Below are 8,069 nucleotides of genomic sequence, written 5' to 3' on the forward strand. Positions count from 1 at the left end.
ACATCACCAACAAACTATCATAGTCCAAACATACCAAGACAGTCATGAAGAGGGCACGACAAAACCTTTTTTTCCTCAGGAGACTGAAAGATTTGGCATAGGCCCTCAGATCCTCAAAATGTTCTACAGCTGCACCATCGAGAGCATCCTGACCAGTTGCATCACCGCCTGGTATGGCAACTGCTCGGCATCTGACCGTAAGGCGCTACAGAGAGTAGTGCGAACGGCCCACTATATCACTGGGGCCAAGTTTCCTGCCATCCAGGACCTATATAATAGGCAGTGTCCGAGGAAAGCCCATAAAATTGTCAGAGACTCCAGTCACCTAAGTTATAGACTATTTTCTCTGCTACCGCACGGCAAGCGGTACCGGAGCGCCAAGCCTTGAACCAAAAGGCTCCGCAACAGCTTCTACCCCCAAGTCATTAGACTGCTGAACAATTCATAAAAATCACCACCGGACAATTTACATTGACACCCCCCCCCCCCTTGTACACTGCTGCTACTCGCTGTTTGTTGAACCCTATAAGAATCCTGGATCTAGCTGTTGGACAGTTTTTTTGTATAGAGATATCAGAAATGCAGTGTAACTACATAACGTTTTGTGTCTCCTTATGGGATAAAAACAGTTCATGTGCACACAAATCCAAAATGATGCATTTGATTGCAAAATCGAATGCTTCTAACCCGAAAGAGTCACCTTTACCTTGGTACTTAAAACCTAAATCGATACTGTCATTAACGTGGTTCTTCAATATTTATGCATAATACTTGTTGGATGCACATTTGGTGTCCAGCTGATTAGTTATGCCATGATATTTTCACACATCATCTGATCCAGAAGGCAATTTTCCAAATGACAGTCAAGTGACGAACAGCTGTTGTGATAACGCATGCAAAGGTGTTGGCGAGGAATGTCCGGAATATTTAGGTGTCTCATTCTTTAAACTGGTGAAGTACCTGGATTCACATTGGATCTAATATCTACATAGCCACAGGATGTAGGGGTGCTGAGGGTGCTTAATCCCAAATAGACTCCTGGATGAGGGAGTAGGGAAATATTTATTTTTTTCTTCCCAAAGTAGTGCACTGGTCCTTTACAAGTCCTGTATTAGCGGACCAAATAGCTGTCTGCAGCGCTGGCAATGCTTTCTTTCTCCAGAAAAGGAGTGCGCCGGGCCTTTCCTACTCCTCTATTAGCAAATCAATTATACAGTTGCATAACATTGAGATTCTTGAAAATTAAAAAAGTCCCTGAACGTCCTTGAATTAGTCTTGCCTGTATGAACCCTACTTAAAGGATGTATAGTGCTAGTCCTGTGTTGTTGTATAGGTGGAGTAATGGGCTACTTACAGGATGTATAGTCCTAGTCCTGTGTTGTTGTATAGGTGGAGTAATGGGCTACTTACAGGATGTATAGTCCTAGTCCTGTGTTGTTGTATAGGTGGAGTAATGGGCTACTTACAGGATGTATAGTCCTAGTCCTGTGTTGTTGTATAGGTGGAGTAATGGGCTACTTACAGGATGTATAGTACTAGTCCTGTGTTGTTGTATAGGTGGAGTAATGGGCTACTTACAGGATGTATAGTCCTAGTCCTGTGTTGTTGTATAGGTGGAGTAACTGGCTACTTACAGGATGTATAGTCCTAGTCCTGTGTTGTTGTATAGGTGGAGTAACTGGCTACTTACCGGATGTATAGTCCTAGTCCTGTGTTGTTGTATAGGTGGAGTAACGGGCTACTTTACATCTATTCCTTTTTATTCCTCGAGGTACACATCTGGAACAGCATGAAAATCCTTTTCTATCTGGTTTCAAACCATTTAGAAATGTTAATCCCAATGTCACACATTGGCCCTATTATTTATAGAAAGACCCTAATAACAACTATCAATAGACCTACTAAATAGTAAATCAAATCATTCCTCTGTAAAATGTGGAATGCATTTACTCAATTCAACTAATAGGATGTATTAATCACTAAAGAATTAACACTCAATTAAGTGTACATGAAATACATGTGACATTACAGAGTAACACCCCTTCAAATGAGTGGATTTGGCTATTTCAGTCACATGTATAAAATCAAGCACGCAGCCATGCAATCTCCATAGACCACATTGGCAGTAGAATGGCCTTACTGAAGAGCTCAGTGACTTTCAACGTGGCACCGTTGTAGGATGCTACCTTTCCAAGTCAATTCGTAAAATGTATGCCCTGCTAGAGCTGCGCCTGTCAACTCTAAGTGCTGTTATTGTGAAGTGGAAACGTCTAGGAGCAACAACAGCTCAGCCGAGAAGTGATAGGCCGCACAAGCTCACAGAACAGAACCGCCGAGTCATGAAGTGTGTAGTGTGTAAAAATTATCTGTCCCTGGTTTGCTACACTCATTACCGAGTTCCAAACTACCTCTGGAAGCAATGTCAGCACAATAACTGTTTGTCGGGAGCATCATGAAATGAGTTTCCATGGCCGAGCAGCTGCATACAAGCCTAAGATCACCGTGCGCAATGCCAAGCTTAGGCTGGAGAGGTGTAAAGCACACCGCCATTGCACTCTGGGGCAGTGGAAACGCGTTCTCTGGAATGATAAATCACGCTTCAATACCCATGATTTTTCGAATGAGATGTTTGACGAGCAGGTGTCCAGATACTTTTGGCCATGTAGTGTAAGACTCAACATGGTTACACGTGTCTTCTGATCAAAATGATCTCTAAGAGAAAAAAACTGTGTGTGATATACACAGGAGTTTGCAAACAATGTATGAACAAATTCACTGTCCTTAACCAAAGTCAAGCAGAAACTCACACCCAACTTGAATTAACATTTCTTTGCTGTTTGCTAGTTTAAAGAAGACAGGAAAACACACCCAGATTCTAATCTAATCAACTCAATTTAAATTATAGGAGTGCACCCGTCGCTCCGGCTTTGAACTATCCGCTGTCCAATGAACAGAACAACACAGTTTCCCTGCAACACAACCTGGTCTCAGAAAATGTTGTGTTATTCTGTATGTAAATCCGAGACACATTTAGTATGATATGTTACGTTTCGTATACTATGTATTCATTTGTGGATGTCAATCATCCATTTTTACGCATGACAATTTGTATGTGTTTTCAAATTGCAATTAACACAATATGCTAGAAGTTGCAATGCATACAATATGTTATGAATTCGCAAAATGTACAATGTGTCAAGAATATGTGCAAAAACGTATCATTTGTTACGAATTCCAATTTGTTGTGGCTAACGTTAGCTAGGTGGCTAATGCTAATGTTAGCTAGCTGGCTAACGTTAGTGGTTAGGGGTTAAGGTTAGGAGTTAGGTTAAAGAGTTAAGGGAAGGTTCAGCTAAAACGGTTACGCTTAGGGTTAGGGGAAGGGTTCGCTAACATGCTAAGTAGTTACAAAGTCGCTAAAAAGTAGTAAGTAGTTGAAAAATTGCTGATTAGTTAGAATGCTAAAGTTGTCCATGATGAGATTCAAACATAAAACCTTAGGGTTGCTAGACTTTCGTGTATTATGCCTACCTATCCACTCCAAGTAAACAGCAAAGTGGGTCAATTTCCGCAACAACTAAGAGCATTGAAGCATGGGGTGACATTTCTCTGCCAGTTTGGTTCCATTGCTACCATGCTGTAACAGCATGAAGCAAATCCTTTCACATGCGCAGATACTGTATGTGACTGTGTGAGAGCGAAGTCTTGCATCTCAATCATCTCAATATTTGTGGTGCTGCAAAATGTCCTTTTTCTGAGTCTACCTTTAAGTATACTTTTTCCACCTGCAGGCACACTAATGATATGGTCCTTTGAAATACTTAAAACACAGAAATGGATTGCCCCTCAGTTTAAAAAAAAATCATTTTTAGGTGGTAGATCAGCTTTAATGTTGCAGATTGTAGCTTCCATCAATGTAATTGCCTGCATCATTTCCAGCCTTATTCTAAAATTGATATAGTTTTTTCCCCCTCATCAATCTACACACTACCCCATAATGACAAAGCAAAAACAGGTTTTTAGAAATGTTTGCTAATTTATTTACTTTGAAAAAAATGTAATATCACATTCAGACCCTTTACTCAGTACTTTATTGAAGCACCTTTGGCAGCGATTACAGCCTTGATTCTTCTTGGGTATGATGTTACAAGCTTGGCATAGCTGTATTTGGAGAGTTTCTCCCATTCTTCTCTGCAGATCCTCTCAATCTCTGTCAGGTTGGATGGGGAGCGTTGCTGCACAGCTATATTCAGGTTTTTCCAGAGATGTTTGATCGGGTTCAAGTCAGGGCTTTGGCTGGGCCACTCAAGGACATTCAGAGACTTGTCCCGAAGCCACTCCTGCGATGTCTTGGGGTCGTTGTCCTGTTGGACGGTGAACCTTCGCCCCAGTCTGAGGTCCTGAGTGCTCTGGAGCAGGTTTTCATCAAGGATCTCTCTGTACTTTGCTCCGTTCATCTTTGCCTCGATCCTGACTAGTCTCCCTGCCACTGAAAAACATCCCCACAGCATGATGCTGCCACCACCATGCTTCACCGTAGGGATGGTGCCAGGTTTCCTCCAGGTGTGACACTTGGCATTCAGGCCAAAGATTTCAATCTTGGTTTCATCAGACCAGAGAATCGTGTGTATATACAGTACCAGTCAAAAGTTTGGACACACCTACTCATTCCACGGTTTTTCTTAAAAAAACTAAAAAACAATAGTGAAGACATCAAAACTCTGAAATAACATATGGAATCATGTAGTAACCAAAAAAGTGTTAAACCAAAATGTATTTTATATTTGAGATTCTTTAAAGTAGCCACCCTTTGCCTTGATGACAGCTTTGCACACTCTCAACCAGCTTCATGAGGAATGCTTTTCCAACAGTTCCCACATATGGGGCGGCAGGGTAGCCTAGTGGTTAGAGCGTTGGACTAGTAACCGAAAGGTTGCAAGTTCGAATCCCCGAGCCGACAAGGTACAAATCTGTCGTTCTGCCCCTGAACAGTCAGTTAACCCACTGTTCCCAGGCCGTCATTGAAAATAAGAATTTGTTCTTAACTGACTTGCCTAGTTAAATAAAGGTAAAATACTTTTTTAAAAATATGATAAGCTCTTGTTGGCTGCTTTTCCTTCCCTCTGCGGTCCAACTCATCCTAAACCATCTCAATTGGGTTGAGGTCAGGTGAACGTGGAGTCCAGGTCATCTGATGTAGCACTCCTTCACTCTCCTTCTTGGTCAAATAACCCTTGGCTGGAGGTGTGTTGGGTCATTGTCTTGTTTAAAAACAAATGATAGTCCCATTAAGTGCAAGCCAGATGGGATGGCATATCGCTGCAGAATGCTGTGGTAGCCATGCTGGTTAAGTGTGCCTTGAATTCTAAATAAATCACTGACAGTGGGACCAGCAAAACACCATCACACCTCCTCCTCCATGATTCACGATGGAAACTACACATGCAGAGATCATCCGTTCACCTACTCTGCGTCTCACAAAGACACAGCCGCAAAGGACAGATTTCCACCGGTCTAATGTCCATTGCTCGTGTTTCTTGGCCAAAGTAAGTCTCTTCTTATTATTGGTGTCCTTTAGTAGTGGTTTCTTTGCAGCAATTTGATCATGAAGGCCTGATTCATGCAGTCTCCTCTGAACAGTTGATGTTGAGATGTGTCTGTTACTTGAACTCTGTGAAGCATTTATTTGGGCTGCAGTCTGAGGTGCAGTTAACTCTAATGAACTTATCCTGTGCAGCAGAGGCAACTCTGTGTCTTCCTTTCCTGTGGCAGTCCTCATGAGAGCCAGTTTCCTCATAGCGCTTGATGTTTTTGTGACTGCACTTGAAGAAACTTCCAAAGTTCTTGAAATGTTCCGCATTGATTGACCTTAATGTCTTAAAGTAATGATGGGCTGTCGTTTCTCTTTCCTTATTTGGACCAAATACAGCTATCTTCTGTATACCACCCCTACCTTGTCACAACACAAATGATTGGCTCAAATGCATTAAGAAGGAAAGAAATTCCACAAATGAACTTTTAACAAGGCACACCTGTTAATTGAAATGCATTCTAGGTGACTACCTAATGAAGCTGGTTGAGAGAAGTGTGCTAAGCTGTCATCAAGGCAAAGGGTGGCTACTTTGAAGAATCTCAAATATATTTAGATTTGTTTAACACTTTTTTGGTTACTACATGATTTAATATGTGTTATTTCATAGTTTTAATTATTCTACAATGTAGAAAATAGTAAAAATAAAGGTGTGTCCAAACTTTTGACTGGTACTAATATACAGTGGGGCAAAAAAGTATTTAGGCAGCCACCAATTGTGCAAGTTCTCCCACTTAAAAAGATGAGAGGCCTGTAATTTTCATCATAGGTACACTTCAACTATGACAGACAAAATGACATTGTAGGATTTTTAATGAATTTATTTGCAAATTATGGTGGAAAATAAGTATTTGGTCAATAAACAAAAGTTTATCTCAATACTTTGTTATATACCCTTTGTTGGCAATGACAGAGGTCAACCGTTTTCTGTAAGTCTTCACAAGGTTTTCACACACATTTGCTGGTATTTTGGCCCATTCCTTCATGCAGATCTCCTCTAGAGCAGTGATGTTTTGGGGCTGTTGCTGGGCAACACGGACTTTCAACTCCCTCCAAAGATTTTCTATGGGGTTGAGATCTGGAGACTGGCTAGGCCACTCCAGGACCTTGAAATGCTTCTTACGAAGCCACTCCTTCGTTGCCCGGGCGGTGTGTTTGGAATCATTGTCATGCTGAAAGACCCAGCCACGTTTCATCTTCAATGCCCTTGCTGATGGTAGGCTTTGTTACTTTGGTCCCAGCTCTCTGCAGGTCATTCACTAGGTCCCCCCGTGTGGTCCTGGGAATTTTGCTCACCGCTCTTGTGATCATTTTGACCCCACGGGGTGAGATCTTGCGTGGAGCAGAGGCAACTCGAGGGAGATTATCAGTGGTTTTGTATGTCCTCCATTTCCTAATAATTGCTCCCACAGTTGATTTCTTCAAACCAAGCTGCTTACCTATTGCAGATTCAGTCTTCCCAGCCTGGTGCAGTTCTACAATTTTGTTTCTGGTGTCCTTTGACAGCTCTTTGGTCTTGGCCATAGTGGAGTTTGGAGTGTGACTGTTTGAGGTTGTGGACAGGGGTCTTTTATACTGATAACAATTTCAAACAGGTGCCATTAATACAGGTACAAGTGGAGGACAGAGGAGCCTCTTAAAGAAGGTCTGTGAGAGCCAGAAATCTTGCTTGTTTGTAGGTGACCAAATACTTACTTTCCACCATAATTTGCAAATAAATACATTAAAAGTCCTACAATGTGATTTTGGGGATTTTTTTTCGGTAAGGGAAGTACGGTGCACCTGTAAGGTCAAGGACATCTAACACACACACACACACACACATACAGTGCCTTGCGAAAGTATTCGGCCCCCTTGCACTTTGTGACCTTTTGCCACATTTCAGGCTACAAACATAAAGATCTAAAACTGTATTTTTTTGTGAAGAATCAACAACAAGTGGGACACAATCATGAAGTGGAACGACATTTATTGGATATTTCAAACTTTTTTAACAAATCAAAAACTGAAAAATTGGGCGTGCAAAATTATTCAGCCCCCTTAAGTTAATACTTTGTAGCGCCACCTTTTGCTGTGATTACAGCTGTAAGTCGCTTGGGTCGACAGAAAGTCTCTGGTTGTCAAACCACAAGTCACCATGTCCTTTGAAGTCGTACCTTCTTGGTCTCGGAGTGTCTGTTAGAACGTATCTTCCAGAGGTGTACTAATCAGTGTTCAGCGGGAATTTGTTCTTTGTCTCTCATCTTCAGTTGAGTTTCCTAGGCTAACATTGTATAAACAGCTGCAGACTGAATGTTCCTGTGTGGTCTTGGAGAGAGAGTGTTTCAAAGGGTCTTACCAATTTCTGTTATAGTAGTCTTTAAACCATTTCGTAATGTATTCAGCTCACGCTGCACATACAGTTGAAGTCGGAAGTTTACATACACCTTAGACCATTACATTTAAACTCAGTTTTTCACAATTTCTGACATTTAGTCCT

This window comes from Oncorhynchus kisutch, linkage group LG16, assembly GCF_002021735.2.
Source record: "Oncorhynchus kisutch isolate 150728-3 linkage group LG16, Okis_V2, whole genome shotgun sequence".
In the NCBI taxonomy this organism is placed as follows: Eukaryota; Metazoa; Chordata; class Actinopteri; order Salmoniformes; family Salmonidae; genus Oncorhynchus; species Oncorhynchus kisutch.